The sequence below is a fragment of the Diabrotica virgifera genome, chromosome 1 (genome assembly GCF_917563875.1).
Source record: "Diabrotica virgifera virgifera chromosome 1, PGI_DIABVI_V3a".
NCBI classification, from domain to species: Eukaryota; Metazoa; Arthropoda; class Insecta; order Coleoptera; family Chrysomelidae; genus Diabrotica; species Diabrotica virgifera.
This window is the reverse complement of record NC_065443.1, coordinates 164,943,598-164,965,742: the sequence shown is the minus strand read 5'-3', so window position 1 is coordinate 164,965,742 and position 22,145 is coordinate 164,943,598.

Sequence of the window (22,145 nt, the reverse complement as noted above, 5' to 3'; positions counted from 1 at the left end):
GCATGCAATTAGACCTTTAAAAAAATAATAAAAAGTTTCTAGCATAAGAATTGATCGACTTACGATCAAAAAAAATCGGTAGCTGCTTTTCTTTTTTTTCTTTTCCCTAACTACCCTCCTAATAAAAAATTGGTCTTCACCTTTCTCTAATTCCATTTATATTTGGATTATAAATACACCCAAGTAGTTTGACCTATTTAAAAGGCCTAATTTTAGAAACATTGGAGTTTAAAAAAATTAGACTTTTTGCAATTTCGTATTTTTCACCTTTTTCTTTAAAATATCTCCGAAAATACTGGAGATAGGAAAAAAATGATAGGCTACTAAATTATAGCTTTTTTAATAGTTAAAATTTTCTTGTGCATAGATTTTCACTACAGTGAATAGTTAGAAAGATATAGTGGTAGGGGAGCCCAAGCGGGGATTTTTGCAGTTACTCGAGCACGTCAGATTATCATATGGGGAGAAACCTGGTGCCCTGCAGATGTACCTCTACCGTATATTAGCTTTTAACACAGGGGTGTTCGTTAAAGGGGGGCCGAAAAAAAATCTATCCTTAAAAATACTCGAAATTGTCAGATTAAGATAAGGTAAGTTAAAAAAAATCTGACGATTTGAGCTAAGAAAATGGGTGAGTTAAAAAGTTTCACAAAAAAGCGAATAATTCGCGAAATGAACGTTAGATCGAAAAACTAAAAAATACGTGTTCAATATTTTTCAAAAATCTATCGAATGATACCAAACATGACCCCCACGCAGAGGGGTGGGGGTAAATTTAAAATTTTAGATACAAATCCCGCGATATTTCGCAAAATAAACATTAGATCGAAAAATTGTAAAATACACTTAATCCAAATTTTTGAATAATCTAACGAATGGTACCAAACACAACCCCCACGGAGGTGGTGTATCAGGATTATCAGCATCCAAAAATAAGAGCAACACATAGTCATTTAATTTTTAAGTATCCTAGAAAAACAAACACCCCGTTTGACACCCCGTTTGATTTCAATTAAGTAGGTGACACAGATTTATCAGCTAGTCAATATTATTGTAATTCATGGCAACGCTGTATCAGCATTCATAACAACAACACCTTACACTTTACTTATACATCCAGCAGAAGAAGCGTGATTCGTCCTAATTCGATCTGTTATCAATTATCATTCGTTCAGATGGTTATACCGTAAGCACACCAACTCTTTACTGTTATACTTAGAGTTGGTAAATAAATACGTATACAGCGAGTAGTGTTTACTTCATCAACCCCTATCGTAGGAGGTAACTACCCCAACCAACATGGGACGTTCCTGAGGGTGGAGTACCACCATAGTGGGGTGGGGGTTACTTTAAAATATTAAATAGGAGCCCCAAATTTTTATTCCAGATTTGGATTCTTTACGTAAAAATAAGCAACTTTTATTCGAAACATTTTTTCAAATTATGGATAGATGTCGCTATAATCGGAAAAAACGATTGTTGAAAATGGAAAATTAAATTAAAAAGAAAAGTCCCCACTAAAATGTAAAACTTTACTTAACTTTTTTTTATTTTAGGACCTACTCTTCACAACCCAATAGGTCCCCAAAGCGCGCGAGTGACTGCACATTTAGCATACTTCGCTCCCCTACTATAGCTGTTTAAAACCTCTATTAACGAGCAAACACCCACTTATTCGAGCCCTTTAAACCCACAACAATTAAAAACTATGGGATCTTATGGAATTTTATTTGCATAGTATATAGCTCTTCAAAAATCCTACAAAATCATTTTTGAAAAAACTTTTTATCGCCAAAAATGAAGGAGCTTTGTTTATAAGACAAATTTGTGTTTTCAAAAAATTTGTATAGTCCGCTTATTTTCAATGAATATAATACCACAGAACCGGTTTGTATACTGTAAGATGACTAAAAAACTATTTGTATTTGTATTTGCACATATTTGTAAATTCGTATTTTGGTGTAAATAAATGATTTTGTAATTCTTTAATTCTATTTTTTTTTTCTATTTATAAAAATTGCAATGTTATTAAGGGTAGTTTTTAACGGTTGAAATATTATGATATTATATCCTTTAGCATAAAACAATCATTATTTAACCAATCAAAACCAAATTTTACCCATATTAAAGTTTACAATGTTTTTATATAGTTTTTGACAATAAGGGATAGTTTACACCCCTAAAAATAATCAACACCCTTGAGCATGATATAGAATATGAAGTAAACTGTGAGATGATGCTAATCCCAAATTTTTATGTAAATCGATGCAAGCCGAAATTATTATTTTAGGATAAGTCAATTTTCTATATATAGCTCCAACAAGCGTGGTTGTAAGGGTTGAAATATTATGATATTATACTTTAAAACATAAAACAATCATTATGTAACTAAGAGGAACTAAATGTTGACAATATGAAAGTTTAAAATTTTATTTTATAATTTTTTAAAATTAGGGGTAATTTTCACCCTTAAAAAACCAACAGCGTACAATGGCTCAATATAGAAAATGAATTAGAGGGTGAAATGAGCCTAATCCCAAATTTTTGTACAAATCGATGCTGGACGAAAAAATTTTGAGGTTTTGCCATTTTTTCAGTTTCATTTTCTCGACTATAAAGAATACAAATATCTCGGATCTATAATACCTAAAGAAGGCACTTCCAAAAGAGACATCAAAAACAGAACGAGAAAAAAGCAGTAAACATTCTAAGCTCCCTATTCTGGTCTAAAGTCTAAAGACATTAAACAAACAACGAAATTGATAATCTATCGAACCTTGGCAAAGTCTATTATGACTTATGGAGCAGAAGTTTGGCAAATCACGAAAAAACACAGAAAAAGAATAAAAGTAGTGGAAATGGATTATCTAAGGAGAGCGTGTGGTATATGTATCTAAATAATATCACATTAGGAATGATGATATTAAAAGTAAGAGAAGTAGTGTATATTCCAGTGTTGATAGAATTGAAACTAGACAACTAGTAGGTTTGTTCTAGCAAACAGTCAAACTAGTCAGAAACCGTCAGCAAACAGCTGGTTAGTGAGAGAACATAATACAGTCACCAGTGCTATCCCCTCTACTCGCGCTGGTCGACTATTCGCTGATGGTTTCAAACCGTTTGAAACTGATGCTAGAACAAAATTAATGCCACGTGAAACGAATGAATAAAGATAGATGGCCAAAGAAAGCTTTAAATAACATACAGAGACAAAAAAGAAAAAGGGGAAGGCCTTCGGTTGCCTAGGAAGAAAATGTACGCCACATAATGAGAGATAGAGCCATCAAATGCGAGAAGAGGTAGAGGTAGAGGCTGTAGGAACCTCACGTATAGATAGATAGATAGATATATAATATATATATATATATATATATATATATATATATATATATATATATATATATATATATATATATAGGTCGGGATCCCGCGTATGAAAAAAAAGTTGATTAATAGCAAGCTAAAAATTTGTTAATAGCTTAAGAGCGTCTAGTCGGACAAACTTTGATGTATGGAAACACTGCAACAGGGGAAGTTTTATTAATTGTGGAACAATTTAAAAATTTGGAACGCCAGACCACAAAAACGTCTCATGTATTTTATCGGACAGAACTTCCAATTGATTTGTTACCCTTTCATTAAACTCTCATGCAAAAATCAGACTGCTATTTGTCACCTGTCCTAATTCCTGTCATTTGACATATTCTACGTGTTCCACTCATTAAAATGCCCAGTTGGTGATAAACATCAGTCTGATTTTTGCATGAGAGTTTAATGAAATGGTAACCAATCAATTGGAAGTTCTGTCCGACAAAATACATGGGAAGTTTTCGTAGTCTGACGTTCCAAATTTTTAACCTGTTCCACAATTAAAACTTCCTCTGTTCCAGTGTTCCCATACATCAAAGTTTGTCCGACTAGACACCCTTAAGCTATTAAAAAATTTTCAGCTTGCTATTAATCAACTTTTTTTCATACGCAGGATCCAGACCTAATATATTAATTTGGCGTCTGGAATCAAAATTAATCACATACCATGCATAACAAAACTCATTTTTTTTTGTTTTTGTGTTGCTAATTTTATGTTAATTGATTAATCAGATAATTTTCTAATTGATCTCAAAATTACAAGATCATAATAATAATATTGTAGGTACTTATTATCATATATAGGTACTTAATCAACTTTAGTTGAATAAATAACTTTTTAAAGACTATTTAAATTTTTATTTTCATAAATTCTCTGAATGAAACAAAAGCTAAAAATGTTTTTAAACTCGTGGCTTGGAAATTAATATGGCATGTGCTCCCTGCGTCCAACAAGCGCAAGATAAAGGTGAAGTAGCTTAGTAACCACCTGTACACCTTATCAAAATGCAATTTCTAACTCATGCGGGCGCGTGTCACACTTATTTTATATATACTTTTAATCTTTTTTATAAACTAACCGCTGTTTGTGTTAGCAATACAAATAATAGTTAGCATAGCTAAAAAAATATTTTACTATTTTTCATATACGAGGAATCTATTTTTATCTACTCTATCTCATATTATGTATAAGTGTTTAATTTGTGAAAACTGTCATTGTAAATAGCAGTGCGTGAAGGGTTTAAAGTGTGCGTGAAGTGACAATGTATTTTAAACGGGATTTACTTTTTCGCACTGTTTTTTGGCACACTTTCATATAATCAAAAATCCTTAACTTTTGCGTTGTCATGGTGATGACATGGCAGCAATAAATTACAACAAAAGTTTTGACAGTTGTGTGGTTTGAAAGAAGTTTTAATTTTTAAATGTCAAAGTTCTAAAAATTGTAGAATAGAAATATATTCTAGTGACGAAGAGTTGCAGTTTTTTTATTTGTTTATCGTAGATAAAATATTGTATGAAACTGCGCGTGAAGTTTTGGCGCACTTACGCGATATATTGCACTCGCTACGCTCATGCTCTAAACACCACGTGCGTGCGCAAAAAACATACTTCACGAACTGTTTCATAATAGTTATGTATGATAATGATATAAGTGTTAAAAGTATAATTGAGGCACGTATAAAAGTATAATAAAATAAAGGCACGCATGTGAAGGTTTGCACGCATGCACTCATTCACATAAGTGCATTAAAAATGTACTTTTAACAAGTATATCATACAATTTTTTTTCTACAAACGTGTTAAAAATGCAATACAGTCCAACCCGCTTATTGGAATAGCCTTCGTGACAAGAAAATGTATTACTATAACCGGGATATTCTAATAACCGATCGTTAGTGGCGTGGCTAGTAAAGACATTTCGGGGCCTCAAATTTCTATTCCTTAAACCGGGATATTCCTATAAGTGGTATTCTAATAAGCGGGTTCGACTGTAATACAATTTAAATTAAATTTTAAAAAAACTTTTAAAAAACCTTTAATACTTACATTGAAAGGAGATAGTTTTAAATTGCATCGTATATTACGGACCTTAGCAACCATTGTTGACTTAATTGTTTACGGAAGTTTTGAAGCATCTGTCAGACGTCTGTTAGTTTTTTAAAACGCGGTTGTGGATTTTTCGTTAAAATGCAAGAAAATATCGTAGAAAAAGATCAATTTCAAGATATAGAGGTAGCGGCCAGTCGAGCTATCCTGGATTTGTTGCCGAGGAAATCCAGAATGCAATATGATATCGCTTATAATAAGTTTAAAAAATGGTGTGAAGCGAAAGGCGTTTCTGGGAAATATACTGGAAATGTATTTCTGACGTATTTTGATGAGAAAGCAAAGGTGTGGAAGGCATCATCTTTGTGGTCGAATTATTCGATGACCAAATCTGTGCTACGTATAAATAAAAAATAAAATTTGACATTTCACTTTTAACTGCAGTGCCCTAACAATTTTAAAGCACCCAGTGCTTTAAAGTGACATTTTTAAGGTTCCTATGGAGTGCTAAAAATTGCATTTTTAACAAGTTTGTAGAAAAATAACTATTATCTACTCTATCTCATAGTATGTATAAGTTTTTAGTTTGTGAAAATTATCATTATAGATAGCAGTGCGTGAAGTATGTAAAGTGTGCGTGAAGTAACAATGTATTTTAAATGGGATTTACTTTTTCGCACTGTTTTTTGGCACACTTTCACATAATCAAATATCCTTAACTTTCGCGTTGTCATGGTGATGAGATTACAACAATTACAACAAAAATGTTGACAGTTTTGTGGTTTGAAAGAAGTTAGAATTTTTAAATGTCAAAGTTTTTGTAGAATGGAAATGAATTCCAGTGAAGAAAAGTTACAGTTTTTTTATTTCTTTATCGTAGAAAAAATATTGTATGAAACTGTGCGTGAAGTACTTTTTGTGAACTTACACGATGTATAGCAACTGTGCTCTAAACATCGCGTGCGTTCGCAAAAAGCATACTTCACGAACTGTTTCATAAATATCTATTTTTATTCTGGAATTAAAGAGATTAGAGAGATATCGCAAAGGTATTTTTACCGCACGCTTATACCGGAATACGCTATTTTCACATGTACGCAAGCGCTAAGTGAATGTTACGCTAATACCGGATAACATGTCCCGCTAAATCGAAATAAGGGACGGTAATAACGTTAACTCTAATTTTACATTTGGGATGAAACATAAAAGTAATTTGTAGAATACAAATTTTTATAAACTAAAAATTGAAATCATCTTTGTTTTTGTTTCCTGTGTTGAGAAATGCTTGTGTTCTTATTTTGTCTACAATAGACCACTTTTTGTGCTTAGGATATTAGTTATTCAGATATTTTATATTATTTTTATACCTACTGATTATTTATATTTATTGTTGGTGAAATCACTAAAATTAAAATGCATGTCAACCTGCTCAATATCTTCTTCAAATGCAAATCCACTAATGGATATTGGCGATCACATTTTCCATTAACTCTCTGTTTCTTGCAATGTGTATCAGAGATTGTATGTCGTTAATCCCTGTCCATTGCCTTATGTTTCGGAGCCAGGACATTTTCTTGCGTCCTATTCCTCTCTTGCCTTCAATTTTACCCTGGCACATTTCGAAGGCTTCTAATCTGTTTATATCCCTCGTTTTGAGTGTCCAGCCCTCTATGCCATATAGCAGCATCGACCACACGTAGCATTTAGTAAACCTTAGTATCAGTGTAAGGTCGAACTCTGAGCAGGTCAGTACCTTCCTGAATTTTACGAAAGCTTGTCGAGCTTGCTCAATGCGACATTTTACTTCCCTGTCCGATGCCCAGTCTTCAAAAAGCCACGTTCCTAGGTATTTGAATTTGCTCACTCTCTCAATGGACTTTCAAATGCATCCAAGTTTCTGGAGATGATCATGAATTTGGTCTTTTTGGTATTAATCTCTAATCCCATTCGCTTACTGTATTCTCCGATTATAGTGACAAGTTGTTGAAGATCTGCTATGTTGTCGCAAATTAAAACAGCATCATCAGCATATCGTATGTTGTTGATCAATACTCCATTCACTTTGATTCCCATCTCTGCATCTTCCAAAGGCTCTTGAAATATGGCTTCCGAATAAATGTTAAATAAAAGAGGGGAAAGCACACATCCCTGCCGAACATCCCTCCTTATATGTATGGGTTTGGATATAGAATTGTCTATTTTTAATTGTGCTGCCTGATACCAGTACAAGTTTTCAATGCATCTTATGTCTTTTTGGTCTATATCAAGCTTTTTGAGGATCTGCATTAACTTGTGATGTTGAACACGATCAAACGCTTTCTCGTAGTCTAAAAAGCACAGGAATACGTCCTTCCTCTGATCGTAACAATTTTGGACCAACACCTGTGTTGCTACTATTGCTTCTCTTGATCCCAAACCTTGCCTAAACCCAAACTGAGAATCACTGATGTCCCATTCACATTTTTTCTATAATCTTTGATTTAGTATTTTTAAGACCATTTTTAAAGTGTGACTCATCAGGCTAATGAGTCTGTGATCCTCACATCTTTTTGCATTGACTTTTTTGGGTAGGGGAATAAATGTAGAGAGCAACCACTGCTGAGGATAGCAACCAGTTTCATAAATGAAATTAGATATTTTATGTAGTGCTGAAATTCCCCTTTCATCTAGTAGTTTAAGTATTTCTGAAGGGATTTCATCAGGTCCAGGTGCCTTATTGTTTTTTGAATATAATATTGCCTTTTCTATTTCCTCTTTAGTGATTGAAGGGCCAGTCAGCTGGTCGTCTGTATAAACTTCACTCATGGGTCTTTCGTCATGAAAGAGCTCCTGGGTATAGTTTTCCCATATATGAATTTTCTCTTTTTCACCTAGCACTACCTGGTTATCCTGATTAACTATAATAGTTGGTCTTCGTTTTCTGTATATTCCAGCAGTCTCCTTAAGCTTTTAGTCGGAGAGATAGAAGCGGATTTTGTGCGTGATAAGTAATATGGAAAAACTATATGGGGATATGTTGAACTAGTTGTGTACATTACTTTCCCCAACGGCCGGAAACCAGAGTGGGGGCCGAGGGTAGATATAAGGGGTCAAAGTCGCGGTTTTTATTATTTTTTTTTCTGACACTCATGATCGAGTGCACCAAAATTTGGGTATAAGTAGGCCATGACGTAACTAATTAAAATCTCCAGGGGCGGTACGCTGCGTGGCCGACAAAGGGGTGGGGGCAGGGGTGAATATAACATAGAGAAATAGTCACCGTTAACACAATGCCTATTATTACAATATTGTGCTTTCGTCTTTGATAATGTCACCTACTTCCGACGCACTGTTGCCAAAGGTTCGCAAAACTTTCGAAAAACGGTGCGGCAAAACTTTTGCTCGAATTAATATTAATGACCCGTGCTGAGCTGCCCCCCCCCCCCCACTTGCAAAAATCAAAAAACAAATAGCCCTGATTTATGAGCTAGTTATGAGCTCTCATATTCCGCAAACTAAAAATTTTGAGCTCGTTCCACTGAGCAGGAATTTGATACTTTAGTGGGGGGGGGGGGGCTGAGTCAGCCCCCCCCCCCCACTACTTAAAAATAGGAATATTGAATCGGTTTTGCTGCAGAATTACGAGCTATTTATGAGCTCTTGAAATTATATAGTTTCGATTTTTGAGCTCATCCCCTTCACCCCCAAACAACCCTTTAATTGATTTAACTTAAGAGAAAAATGCTGAGAAAACTTAAAATATATCGTATTGCGGATATAATTCCTATAGCGTATATACTCTAAGAATAAACTATTAAATCACGTGCATTTCCATTATTGAGCTACAGCCCCTTCGCAAGAAAACCACCCTATCTTCCCGGCTTAAGAGAAAGTTGTGCTTAAAATGCATTAAACTAATTATTTGGCGACTACATATCATTGAATAATTTATAAGCTTCCAAATTACGCGCATTTAGATCAGTAAATTGCAATTTATTTTGTATAGTGCAGTCACTGAAGGTAAAAATCAACGATTACCTTCAATTTCGGTGAACCTTCATCGATTTTCACGAAAATTGGTAAGTGGTTAGAGGATGCGTCAAGAAACAAAGGTGACATGGTACCACCTTGCGCCTTTACCCTGAGGGTGGATACCGCCCCTTCTCGGGGGTGAAAATTATTTTATTAAAAATAACTGCACAAATCAATAAAAGAACAAATTAAAAGCAAAATTTATTATATAAATTTAATAAAATAAGTCAATACTTTTTAAGTTATTAAAGATCAAAGATTTTAATTATTCGTGAAAAAAATGCACGTTATGAAGCGGTTTTTCATAAATCACTGAAAAACTGTAAGTTTTTACAAAAAAGTTAATAGTAGTTTAATTCGTATAGCTTATATTCTAAGAATAAACTCTTAAATCACGCGCCTTTCGATTATAGAGCTACAACCCCTTCGCAAGAAAACCATCCCATATTCCCGGCTTAAGAGAGAACTGTACTTAAAATAATTTAGGATAGCCCAGGCTGGCCTCCAAGTCTTAAATAATAATAAACTAACTTTCGTAAGAGGGGCCAGCCAGACACATATTGATGTAACTATCGCAACTGAAGGGCTATCCAAAAGAATACAGGGATGGGATGTCCTCGACGACCAGTCATTTACCTACCACCGCTACATCCAGTACGAGGTTAAGGTGAAAGGGAAACTAAGACGGCCGATAGGAAACACCGAAATCTATTTTAACAAAACCACATACCTATCGGAGGTCAGAAAAATCAATGAGGAAGAGATTTCTGACCTTGGCCAACTGAGAAGAGCATTAGAAAATGCAGCAAAGTTGGCCACCGTGAAGAAAAAGAATAACAAAAAATCCCCCTACTGGTGGACGGATGAGATAGAAGGTCTACGGGAAAGATGCCTCAGAGCTCGAAGGAATTACACGAGAAGCCAGGGCAACCTCGAGCTCAAAGAAATCTACAAAGAACTAAAGAAAACACTGAATAAAAAAATAAAACAAGAAAAAAAGGAAAAGTGGCAGACCCTGATAAAAGCATTGGATGAGGATATATGGGGTGATGCCTACAAAATTACCATGAAGTCATTAAGGATAATGGCCCCATATAAACTGGACGAGGACCAGCGGATGGAATCGGCTGAACTCCTCTTCCCCACTAAGGACATTCAAACTTTTACAAAAATCTTTCCAACGATGGTGGAGGAGTTCACGGAAGAGGAATAAAAACCGCTGGTCAGGAGATGAAGACGGGGAAAGCTCCCGGCCCCGACGGGCTGCCACCAGAGGCAATTAAGATAATAGCAACGGAGAAACCAGGTTTGATCAGAAGAATATTCAACGACCTACTGCAGAAGCAAGAGTTTCCCAGGGACTTAAAAGAAGCGAACCTTGTTCTGCTCCTAAAGCCTGGGAAACCCCCCGATTCAGCATCCTCTTATCGGCCAATATGCCTCCTGGACTGCCTTGGTAAGTTCTACGAGGGACTTATCAAGAAGAGGCTGGAAGGCGTGTTGGAGAATGAGAGAGTATTATCACAACAACAATACGGATTTCGAAAAGGTCGATCGACCGTCGATGCCGCGACCTGGATAAGAAACGCGGCTAGAGCAAGCAAAAAAAGATGGGTGGTCCTTGTTCTGTTGGACATAAAAAACGCTTTTTAATTCAGCAAACTGGGGCCTCATAGTAGACAGAATCGTCGAATTTGGGGCTCCAGATTATGTGTCCAACATAATAAAGGACTATCTGTCCGAGAGAACCGTATGCATATCAAAAAAAAGAAGATGGAAATGACCGGGGGAGTACCCCAAGGGTCGGTCCTGGGACCCACACTATGGAACATACTATACAACGGGGTACTAGAAGTAAATAAGATGAGAGGAGTAAGAGCAATTGCATACGCGGACGACCTGGCTCTACTAGTAGAAGACGACATGAATTGGGGTCTAAAAGAGAGAGTAAACAAATCAATCAAGACAACCGCGGAATGGATAGAAAGAAATGACCTAAAGCTAGCAGTAGAGAAAACAGAAGCGATAATCTTGAGGGGACCGAGAGATAGAAAAGATATAGTATTTGAGTATAAAGGCTCCGAAATAAGACCCCAGAAGACAGTTAAATATCTAGGAATTACTTTTGATGACAAACGGACATTCGGACCACACGTGCAAGAGGCATGTCGGAAAGCGGAAGAAAGGACCTCCACGTTAACCAAGTTAATGCCAAATATAGGGGGTCCTGGATCTCATAAAAGAGCGGTGATATTGCAGTCAATTTTATCCATCGCACTGTACGGGGCCCCAGTATGGCACGAGGCCCTGGAGAAGAAGAAATATAAAGACATGCTTCTTAGAGTACAGAGAAAACCTCTGATCAGGGTGTGCAGCGCGTACAGAACCGTATCAATTATTGCCTTACAGGTTGTGGCTGGTTCTGTGCCGGTGCACATTCTGGCCAGAGAAAGAGTCCGAATGTATCAGAGGGGTAACTAGGCAATTGGTTCAGGACCTCAAGAGCGAAACAGAAGTTTAGAGATGTGGCAGAGGGAATGGGCAGCCGAGGTCGAAAAGGCAGCCTGGACGAGATCTCTGATTCCGGATGTAGTAAGGTGGTGCGAGTGCAGGCACAGGCGCGTCAATTACTACTTTACACAGTTCTTGACGGGACATGGATCGTTCAGATCATATACCTATCTTATAAAGAAGACCGCGGACGATCTATGCCCCGAGTGTGGAGTGGTGGATGACGCGCAACATGTCGTATTCGTATGCCCGGCATACCGTACGGGGCGTACCGAGCTGCAGCTGGGTCTGGGGTCTCCTCTAGGCGAGCCTCACGAGCTTATGGATAAAGCTATCAGTAGCAAGAGTGACTTCGACCTGGTCATTGCCTTTGTTACAAAAACAATGAAGCACAAAGAGGAAAAAGAGAGGCGACTGCAAGCAGGATGACCCTTATTATTTATTTTATTTATTTTAACGTGTTTGTGTTGTAGAGGGCAGCCAGGGTGGGAGGACCTTTTACATCCAACCTACACTGACTTCTTTACCATGTTATTTTACTTTATTTTATTTATTTGTTTATTTAATTTTATGTATACAAATATTTTATCGATTTTACCTTTTAATTTTATTTATTTTATTTAATATCGTACCATAATTTTATCCATACAAAATTTTTTTATAATCGTTTTTCATTATTTCTCATAGGGAAGTCTATTTACGTAATAATTTATAAGGTATGAGTGTGAGAGTGACTGTGAGTGAATGAAAATATGAATGCTTGGAGTTACTCGTAATTGCCGACTGGTATCTTCTTGCTAGTTTCATGCTGGATGGGGGGCACCCCGGTTTGCCTCACCCACACATGGGTTGCACGGGACGGTTGTCTTCACTGACCGGTCTTTTGCGAGGTGTGTGTGGGGTGGGGCAACTAGGGGGTCACTTAGTCTGCGGAACGCACGCGAAAAGTGCCAGGGGGGAGTTAAGAGTAAGGTCGACGGGTCAGTGTATATACTCGCTAAGAGTGGTCCCGGACTCGTCGGCTGGAGAAAGAGGAGGTGAGTTTAGTTGGTAGGCGATCCGGCACGGTGAAGCGTGGCGGATTGAATCCAACACACCTGGGACACCTTCCCAGACGGTCTTTAGAAGATTCTCACCTCCCAAAAAAAAAAAAAAAAGTCACTGAAGGTAAAAATCAACGATTACCTTCAATTTCGGTGAACCTTCATCGATTTTCACGAAAATTGGTCAGTGGTTAGAGGATGCGTCAAGAAACAAAGGTGACATGGTACCACCTTGCGCCTTTACCCTGAGGGTGGATACTGCCCCTTCTCGGGGGTGAAAATTATTTTATTAAAAATAACTGCACAAATCAATAAAAGAACAAATTAAAAGCAAAATTTATTATATAAATTTAATAAAATAAGTCAATACTTTTTAAGTTATTAAAGATCAAAGATTTTAATTATTCGTGAAAAAAATGCACGGTATGAAGCGGTTTTTCATAAATCACTGAAAAACTGTAAGTTTTTACAAAAAAGTTAATAGTAGTTTAATTCGTATAGCTTATATTCTAAGAATAAACTCTTAAATCACGCGCCTTTCGATTATAGAGCTACAACCCCTTCGCAAGAAAACCATCCCATATTCCCGGCTTAAGAGAGAACTGTACTTAAAATAATTTAAATTAATTATTTGGCGACTACATATCGTTTAATAATTAATGAGCTTGTAAAATATAACCATCTCAATTATTGAATTGCCATTTTCTTTCTATAGTGTAGTCACTGAAGGTAAACTCAACTATGACCTTCGATTTCGGTAAATCTCCATTCATTTTCACGAATTAACAATAACAACTTGGGGTTTTAATCTGGGGTATATGTCACCCCTTCTCGGGGGTGAAAATTACTTTATTAAAAATAACCCCACACCTTCTCGGGGGTGAAAATTACTTTATTAAAAATAACCCCACAAATCGAGAGAGGGACAAATTGTAAGCAAAATTTGTTATATAATGTGATTAAAATAAATCAATATCTTGTGAGTTATTAAAGATCAAATATTTTAATTTTTGTGAAAGAAAATGCATGCTTTAAAGCGATTTTTCATAAATAACTCAAAAACTGTAAGTTTTTACAAAAAAGTGTTCATCACTGAAATTGAAGCTAATAAAAATATAATAAATTGATTACTTGAAAAACCCTTTAATGTTAATTTAAAGTAAGTTATTGGTAATTAAATGTATATTTTTTTCTGCGACTGTTCAAATCTAAGGATTCAAGCTTAAATAACTGGAAAGAGATGCATTTTACAGTATTAGTGTGTCTTCCGAACAGTAAGGTTGGTTTTGTTACACGCGCTTAATTACTTTTTGCTCGAATTTAGGCAGGTAGATATTTTATTTTGGTTTGTTATTTCATAAACCCATAGTTAAGGTAAGTACAAGTTTTTTAATATTATAATGAGTAACTCTTCCGACGGGGGTACTCCCCCGTCTGGAAAAGACCCACCAGATGAGAAAGATATACAAGGCGAAATGGAAATTGATAATAAAATATATAATTTAGACAACAAATATATTTCGACAGACATCGGACCGTACTATGTTATCGTTGAACCGGTTGATCAAAAAAGTCATTTATCGGCTGTTAAAGTTGGGCAATATTTATTTAAAAATACTACTTTTAACACACATGTTATTGACATAAAATTAGTCGGGAGAAATAAAGTAAAAATTATTTTTAAATCTTATAATATTGCTAATGCCATTATAGGACATAAATTAATAAAAGATAACAATTTGATCGCGTATATACCTATTTTTTTCAACCATAAAAAGGCAATTATCAGACAAATTGACACATTTTTGTCCGAAAAGTATATAATGGAGAATATCGAAAGTGAACATAAAGTTGTAGATGTAAAAAGAATGAAACGTAGGATAGTTGATTCTGATAATGAGACACAGTTTGTCCCTAGGCAAATGATCGTCTTGACGTTTTTAGGAAATAGTTTGCCAAAATTTGTTAAAATTGATTTGGTGAGATTTGCTGTAGAGCCCTACATATATCCTGTAGTTCAGTGTTTCAGGTGCCTTCGATATGGCCACACAGCCAAATACTGTAAAAGCACTACAACTAAATGTAAAAAATGTGGTCAAACCCACGATGAAAATGATGATACCGATTGCACTTCTGACACTTACTGCATATACTGTGAAAAGCATGACCATCAGTCCGTATCAAAAATTTGCCCGAAATACCAGGAACAATTAAAAATTAAAAAGATCATGTCTGAAAAAAATGTATCATTTAAAGAAGCTGAAGTTATTGTAAGAAATCCGTCTTACGCTAAAATAGTAACACATAATAATTTCGATATTTTAAATAATTTAAACAATTTCCCTGAGCTGAATGGTAATATTGACACGAACAATTCCCCCTCCACGAGTAATAAAAATTGGGTACCACGTCCTCATTACCAACAGCCGAAAAAGCGCAAAGTAAGTTCGCCCCTTTCAGTTAATAAACCCTTTTCATTTAAACTTAAAAATACCGCTTCAAACCCTATCATTCCTAATCCACATAGAGAAGCTTTCCATTCATACAAAGAAAAATTAGAATCACAGATACTGCAGAAACTTCCTTCTATTTTTGAAAATATGCTTAAAAAATTTAATTTGGTAAACCCAGATCCACTAGTTATCCAGGAAACACAAACAGAACTCAGAACAATCTTAGATACGATACAATACAATGATAGTGATAGTGACGAAAATTATTATTAAGTAGATGATAAATATATTGCAATGGAACTGTAACTCCATTACAAAAAACAAAGCTAATCTTATTAATTTTCTAAACGATCACGCTGTTAAATTTGATTTAACTATGCTTAACGAAACTTGGTTATCTAAAAAGAAAATATTTCATTTACCAACTTACAATATATTACATGTAGATCGAACTGATGGATTCGGAGGCACTGCCATACTTATTAAAGATTCCCTATGCTATCATGAAATTTCAATTCATAAAAACTGTAATTCCAAAATAGAAGTATGTGCAGCATATATCGATGACCTTAAGATATCCCTAGCCTCCATTTATAAAGCTCCCAACATAAAAGCAACTAAGACTGACTGGAATAATCTTTTTTCACAACTACAGGGTGATGTCATTATATGCGGTGATTTTAACTGTCATCACAGTCTTTGGGGCTCTACAATAGATAACTCACAAGGAAATCGACTTGTAGAAGCTATAGAAGAAACTAACCTAATTATTTTAAACGACGGACGACCTACTAAGATAGTCAGACCTAACGAAAGACCTTCTGCCATAGATCTTACCTTTGTCTCACCTAGCCTTTTAAGTTTATCTGAATGGAATCCTCTGAATGATACACTTGGCTCAGATCATCTCCCTATCCATATTACTATATCTCGGGAATATACCCCCACTAACAAAACACCTTCTAGAAAATGGACTGAGTCTTCAGCTGACTGGACGCTTTTTCAAAACCTAATCGAAACACAAATCTATAACAATAACAGTAATAATAACTCCTTTGATTTTTTTATGAAAGTAATAAATGATGCAGCTTCTAAGTCAATGAAATCTCGTTCAGGTAACAGTAAAAAACCTCCAAATCCTATTTGGTGGGATAATGAATGCACTTTAATTGTTAATGATAGAAAAGACGCATACCATGAATATAAAATTACCACGAATTATGAAAATTACCTCAAGTTTAAGCATATTCAGGCCAAAGCTAAATTACTGTTTAAACAAAAGCAACAACTATGCTGGAAAAATTTTATTAACAAATTAAATAAAAATACCCCAATATCAAAAATTTGGAGTTTTATAAAAAAAATATCGAACAAAAACTCAACTTTTAAAAACCATCCTCTATCTGAAGAACTAATAAACCAAATTTTTGATATTGTAGCACCTAGTTTTGTGCCAAATATGCTTGAAGGTTCGAACGAGAAAATTGGCAGCCACTACATGGATGCACCTTTTGATATAACAGAACTTGAAGCTTCAATTAAGACCTCTAGATGTACTGCTCCGGGTAATGATTATGTTACATATGACATTATTAAAAATCTTCCCCAAGTTGCTAAAAATTTTATACTAAATATATACAATGATTGGTGGGTGAATTCAAACTGTGTTGAGCATCTCAAACAAATTACCATTTGTTTAATTTTAAAACCTACTAAAGATAGAAATATGCCTTCCTCTTATCGCCCTATATCTTTAATGTCATGTATAACTAAAACGTTCGAAAGAATGATAAAAACAAGACTGGAGTGGTACATCGAGTATAACAATATCTTACCTAATACTCAATACGGTTTTAGAAGGGGATATGGTACTTTGGATGCAGTAACTCATTTAGTAAATGACATCCAGATTGCCTTTTCTGGCAACAAGTATCTAGCTTGTTTATTCCTAGATATAAAAGGGGCTTACGACTCTGTAAATATAAATATACTTAAACAGAAAATGGTTAAGATTGGTCTTAGCGAAACGACTGCTCTAAATATATTGCAACTATATTTTTCTAGACATGTCTATATTAGAGACCATAGAAATGTGTTACATGGTCCAAGGGTTGTTTATCATGGGTTGCCACAGGGATCCGTACTTAGTCCTATACTCTTTAATATATATTCTGCCAATATTCATTCACTATTTCATAATTCCGTAAATTGCATACAATATGCAGATGATATCTGTATATACACCATCCAAAATAGTTATGAAGCATGCACTGAGGCTCTTGATAATATTATGCATAAGGTAAGTACATGGACAGAAGAAACTGGTATGACCCTTTCAACAGAAAAATGCTCTATTATGTTTTTTACCAGGCATAGACTACGTGCACCAGAGAGATTAACTCTGTGTGGGCGTACCTTGTCGGTAGTTAAAGAGTTTAAGTATTTAGGTATCATTGTTGACACCAAGTTACTATGGTCGAGTCACATACGTCACTTAATAAACAAATGTGAGAAAGGCTATAATTTGCTTAGGTGTGTAACAAATCGAAGTTGGGGCGCAGCTACTGGTATAGCTTTATTGTTTTATAGAGCCTATGTGCGGTCTATCATTGACTATGGATGTTGTTTATACGGATCTGCTTGTAACACCAATCTAAACAAAATAAACAGAGTTCAATATAAATGTCTTAGAACTTGCATAGGTGGAATGATATCATCACCGGTGAAAGCAATACTGGCAGAATGTAATGAATTGCCTTTGGATTTGCGTCGGCAGCTATTATCACAAAAATATCTTTTAAAACTAAAATCCTTAGAGTCAAACATGATCAACAAATTAAGTGATATTGCAAAAGAAGATTTAACAAACCGCTTTTGGAAATTAAAGAATTCTCCTCCACTGGCAGAAGCTTTCGTTGAGACCAATGCTGATCACATTTCTTTTGGTAAAAATAAAACATTGTTGATGTATACCATACCCTATAGATCACTAATAAAACCACACAGAGTCATAATACCCAATTATACAGAATACCATCATATAAATCACACCCTTCTAAAATCCATATTAGGTGGATTAGTCAATAAGCCATTTATATATACAGATGGATCAAAAACAAAACACGGAGTTGGTTGTGGAGTTTTTATCCAAAATACAAAACAATCATTTATGTTTAAATTATCATCAATATGTAGCATATATACTGCTGAACTTATAGCAATTTGGAAGGGCATTACTTGGTTAATATCAAATAATACTAACTGAGTCTAAGTCTGCATTGGAGTCAATAAAAAGCATAAAATTTGAAAGAAAGAAATGTCCTATATTATGCAATTTAAAAAATTTGATAGCAGATTTAAATATAACATTTGTATGGGTCAAAGGTCATACAGGTATACTAGGTAATGAAAAAGCTGATAGTTTGTCTAAGGAAGCAGTACTTAACGGAGTTCTTTGTAATATTTATACATTACCAGACGTCTTTCATTTGATAAAAAATAAAATAAGATTAAAATGGGAACGACAGTGGGAAAATACTGTAGAAAACTCACAAAATACCTACTTTAAAATACATCCTACCCTACCATCCCCACCTCTATATATTTTCAACTACCCTACTCCAAAATTCTTTTCGGCAAGTGTTTTTCGACTTAAAACAAATCATGGGCGATTTCCATCGCACCTTGCTAAGCTGGGCATTATACAGTCCTCGGCCTGTAGTTGTGATCAGAACTCTTACGGAGATCTAAATCATATATTTTTCGGCTGCAAAAAACATTTAAAAAAATCCAATGATTTAATTCGTACACTTATTGAAATGAAATGTTTTCTTCCATTAAATCTCACACACATTTTGTTAGCTGCCAATAAAAACACCTTGGAACTTTTAGTAAATTTTATTAAAGAAAATAAAATACAAATTTAAAACGGCATAACCTACATCTCTGTAGTTATACTATAAGAAAATTCCTTTTACAACTTTCTGTGGCAAATGGACTTGATTCCATGACATTATCTTTCCACACACACACACAGATGCACTTTATAACACTTAGGTACTAAATACTTGTCAAAGTACTTAGAAACACCTATCAAAAACGAGCTCCAGAAAAAGTTGATAGCATCAAATTCCGCTCACCAATTTTCGTGAAAATGAATGGAGATTTACCAAAATCGAAGGTCATAGTTGATTTTTACCTTCAGTGACTGCACTATAGAAAGAAAATGGCAATTCAATAATTGAGATGCGTATATTTTGCGAGCTCATAAATTATTAAACGATATCTAGTCGCCAAATAATTAAATTATTTTAAGTACAACTCTCTATTAAGCCGGGAATATGGGATGGTTTTCTTTCGAAGGGGTTGTAGCTCAATAATCGAAAGGCGCGTGATTTAAGAGTTTATTCTTAGAATATAAGCTATACGAATAAAACTGCTATTAACTTTTTTGTAAAAACTTACAGTTTTTCAGTGATTTACGAAAAACCGCTTCAAAACATGCATTTTTTTTACGAATAATTAAAATTTTTGATCTTTAATAACTTAAAATGTATTGACTTATTTTAATAACTTTATATAATAAACTTTGCTTATAATTTGTTCTTTTATAAATTTGTGCAGTTATTTTTTATAAAATAATTTTCACCCGCGAAAAGGGGCGGTATCCACCCTCAGGGTAAAGGCTCAAGGTGGTACCATGTCACCTTTGTTTCTTGAGGTATTCTCTAACCACTGACCAATTTTCGTGAAAATCGATGAAGGTTCACCGAAATTGAAGGTAATCGTTGATTTTTACTTTCAGTGACTGCACTATACAAAATAAATTGCAATTTACTGATTTAAATGCGCGTAATTTGGAAGCTTATAAATTATTCAATGATATATAGTCGCCAAATAATTAATTTAATGCATTTTAAGTACAACTTTCTCTTAAGCCGGGAAGATAGGGTGGTTTTCTTGCGAAGGGGTTGTAGCTCAATAATCGAAATGCACGTGATTTAATAGTTTATTCTTAGAGTACATACGCTATAGGAATTATATCCGCAATACGATATATTTTAAGTTTTCTCAGCATTTTTCTCTTAAGTTAAATCAATTAAAGGGTTGTTTGGGGGTGAAGGGGATGAGCTCAAAAATCGAAACTATATAATTTCAAGAGTTCATAAATAGCTCGTAATTCTGCAACAAAAACCGATTCAATATTCCTATTTTTAAGTAGTGCTTTTTTTTTAAGTATTTTTAAGTAGTTTTTTGATATTAAAGTATCAAATTCCTGCTCAGTGGAACGAGCTCAAAATTTTTAGTTTGCGGAATATGAGAGCTCATAAATAGCTCATAAATCAGGGCTATTTGTTTTTTGAGTTTTGCAAGTGGGGGGGGGGCAGCTCAACACGGGTATATTAATGACACACTGATGTAGCCTCTTAATACTTTTAGATGTAAATAAAATTATATTTTCCAATGAAAAACCATGAATTTTTTCTAATTTCATGATTGTTTCTATCAATTAATAATAAAAATTTCGAGAACAATAATTATAATTATTTACGTAAATCAATAATGTTATAAAAATTTCTTGAAAAATATAAGAAATTTTAATTATTTCTCTACATTTTTTATGAAAATATTGTGACACCGTTTTTAACAAAGCTAGCTGACCCCACCTAGCTGTCTGCCCTTTTGGATTTTGATTCTACAATTATTCAATTGTGCGAGTTACGGACATATTCTCGATGACGAGAATAACTCAAAAATTTTGCGTATTCACCCTTGTCCGCCCCTGGAGATTTTATTTAGTTTTTTCATGATCTACTTTTTCCCAAATTTTGGTACACTATCTCGTTAACGAATGTCACAAAAAACCCTATATTTGTATATTCAACTCTACTCACCACCCTTTTATACCCAAGCAGCGTTGCGCCCCTGGATATTTTAGTTATTTATGTCATGATCTACTTATTGCCAAATTTTGGTGTACTATCTCGATCTTGAACGTCACCAAAAATCCCTTATAATTTTTATATTCACCTCTACCCCCACCCATTTGTCCCCCACACAGTGTTCCGCCCTGGAGATTTTAATTAGTTACGTCATGAACTAGTTATTCCCAAATCTTGGTGCACTATCTCGATCATGAGCGTCAGAAAAAAAAATAGTAAAAACCGCGACTTTGACCCCTTATAACTACCCTCGTCCCCCACTCTGGTTTCCGGATCTGAGTTCCAATCTCTGAGGATTTAACTTAGTTATGTCATGGTCTACTTATTCTCAAATTTTGGTGCACTATCTCGATCAAAAACGTCACAAAAAACCCAATTATAATTTTTATATTCACCCCTTCCTCCACCCCTTTGTCGGCCACGCAGGTTTCCGCCCCTGGAGATTTTAAATAGTTACGTCATGAACTAGTTATTCCCAAATTTTGGTGCACTATCTCGATCATGAGCGTCACAAAAAAATAATAAAAACCGCGACTTTAACCCCTTATAAGTACCCTCGTCCCCAAATCTGGTTTCCGGCTCTGGGGATTTTACTTAGTTATCTCATGGTTTACTTATTCCCAAATTTTGTTGCACTATCTCGATCAGGAACGTCACAAAAAACCTAATTATAATTTTTATATTCATCCCTTCCCCCACCCCTTTGTCGACCACGCAGGTTTCCGCCCCTGGAAATTTTAATTAGTTACGTCATGATCTACTTATTC